The sequence below is a fragment of the Penaeus japonicus genome, unplaced genomic scaffold, assembly GCF_977035675.1.
Source record: "Penaeus japonicus unplaced genomic scaffold, GWHDUDI00000001_assembly GWHDUDI00000004, whole genome shotgun sequence".
NCBI classification, from domain to species: domain Eukaryota; kingdom Metazoa; phylum Arthropoda; class Malacostraca; order Decapoda; family Penaeidae; genus Penaeus; species Penaeus japonicus.
Genome location: NW_028234406.1, coordinates 23,062,278 through 23,064,777, shown reverse-complemented (window position 1 = coordinate 23,064,777; position 2,500 = coordinate 23,062,278). Strand labels below are relative to the sequence as shown.

General features: G+C 31.8%; 1 protein-coding gene across 6 annotated transcripts in view; it reads right to left on the bottom strand.

Annotated features, from left to right (window-relative positions):
- LOC122262048 (excitatory amino acid transporter) overlaps positions 1–2,500 on the bottom strand; it is a 98,079-nt gene that overhangs the window by 267 nt on the left and 95,312 nt on the right. For all 6 annotated transcript variants that reach the window (XM_043029946.2, XM_086536367.1, XM_043029947.2 and 3 more), the window contains one exon: positions 1–2,500. This exon is cut by the window's left edge and continues 267 nt beyond it; it is cut by the window's right edge and continues 1,220 nt beyond it. The gene's annotated coding sequence lies outside the window, so the exon portion shown is untranslated.

Here is a 2,500-nt window from a genome sequence, read left to right as displayed (position 1 = left end):
ATAGTGATGATATGTAATGTAACGTGGCCTCCTCAACCATCATGCATATTTTACTTCAGTTAACATTGATGTTAGAGTTGATTGTACTGTATTGTATGCCTTGATCACACTACTGTGCTGATGATTGATTACATGCATTCTTGTGCATCTTGCTCTGTCTCCTTGGTCATTCAACTTTCAGGAAAGATATCTCCGTGTTGTGAATATGAAGCTTTGAGAAGATAGTACGATGACTCATCAAGAAGTTACCAACACAAAGTTTCTTGATACACTTGTTATCTTATTTAAAGACAATCTTACCTGCCAGATCTTTAGTGATTGTGGTGTTCTTGGAAGTACAAGGTCAATAAGACCCATGTGTAACGAAAAAAATTAAGATACCAAGTTATAAATTCATGACAAATAAAATTTGTCAGAGTGCTTTTTTAAATGGTTACAAAGGAAAATAATTTATCATTGCTATGATGCATGCAGCTTTATATATATATATACCTATCTATATATATAATTGCTGTTATAGCTAGAACAACAGTTCATGTTGGCATTTAATGCTTTGTTGGCCTTAATAGTAAAGGTTATAATACTGCCAAGAATATACTGTTGATCCTACTGTCCGGATCATTGGAGTGCTGGAAAACTTTAGGATCCCAAGATCATGGTAGTAACTTTATTGCAATGAAGAATTATACACTTATGAAGTATGCAGTGCACAATTATTATCAACTGTCAAAAATACATTTCTTATAGTTATGCCAGTGCAATGCCATTGAGCAACAACACTGAAACCTATCATATATTCATGACTTTTACCAAGATCTTAGGAGTCTTCAACATGCACCCAAAGGAAGGTCCAGGGAATTCAGGTCTATTTTTAAGGATCAGCTCTTTTGTGTGTGTGTGTTTGAGTCTTTTGTAAGTCATTGACATACCTTATATCCAATTATTGGCATTTCTTTGTTTTATTATTGATTCCTTTATTGTTTCACTTGGGTCTGCCTTTGATTTTATATCTAATTATTCAATATATCATTAACAATGGTTCTGAGTCTCTGCTAGAATAACACTAGGTACCACATCAACATTTACAATGGTTGGGTGCACGCCTAACACAAAGCTTTTATCTAACTTATAATTTGCAGCATTCACAAGTTATAAAAAAAATCAAACAAGTTGAAAGTTTATAAGGGTTTCATATTCAACCACAAAATTTAGTACACTAGCTTGAAAAAAGTTTATTAAGAGTGAGATACTGAAGTGACCCATTTTTCAAATTGAAAGATATCACACTAATCATATTCACATAGCCTATAGGAGTAATGACTGCTCAGTTACACACAGAAACCACTGCATGTACATGGGTAGTAAACAATAAGCACAATAACCTTATATTCACAATATATGAAGTTGTTAATAATTTTCCAGAGGAGGGGATTCACTTGTATCAAATAGTTCTGGGTCTTCAGGTCACTCTTTGTGAAATACTATAAAATAACAACTTGTCTAAAACCTGCCAATTGAGACTTGCAGCCTCTGAGAGTATGTGAATGTATTTAACATTAGTTTTTTTAACTTAAACAAAATTTATCACATGAACATGGAGATCAAATAAATGCTCTTCTCACATATCCCCATAGGTTTCGATATAACACTGCAGACAAGTTAGAATTGTTTAAATTACAACTTCAAATTGTTTTATTCATCTTACTAGTCTTTGTACTGGAAATTCAAAACCTGTTAACTTTAAAAACAAAAATATTATTGTCATAAAAATATGACGACTCCCTGCCTTCACTTTTTCAAAAAATTCTACATTTAAGACAGTTCATGAGTACCATAATCACAAAGATTTTACTCTTAACAATTTTTATATTTAAGCATCATATCAAATCAAATCATATGTCTTTCTGCTAGAAATGAAGGGAGTTGTATAATGCATGTGTACATTAACAAGTACATCCACATACTCAAGATAAAGACTAGTAGTCTCAAAATCTAAAAAGAATAATTGGATTCTCACATCAAATTGATTTTTTTATCTTTTAACAACCTTAAACAAAGATATTAGAATATTGAAATCTGAATAACTGCTTTCCATAAAAAATGAATAATCCTTCTACATACAATCTACTGGATCCCAATGTCTGTGATACCACTCCAACTACTCTTTATATTTTACCCAATATGGGCAATGGAGTAAAATGTCTACATCTGAGAAATAAATGCTCTAACCATTCCACATTTCCATGGATGATTAGTGCCATTTATCCATAGAAGAGTCCATAAAATCACATATAATAGAGCTTTCACATTCTTGATTCACCTGTTCTATTGGCAGAAGCAACAAGATTTAATGTGGTAATACTATATCTTGAAAAGTAATGAGATTTTGAGTAGTGATCCGTGAATTTTCTAAAGAGGATTGCTTAATACAGAGTAATAATAGTAACAAGTGAAAATTCAATGTTGATCATTGTACTCCCATGACCATTACAATTAATTT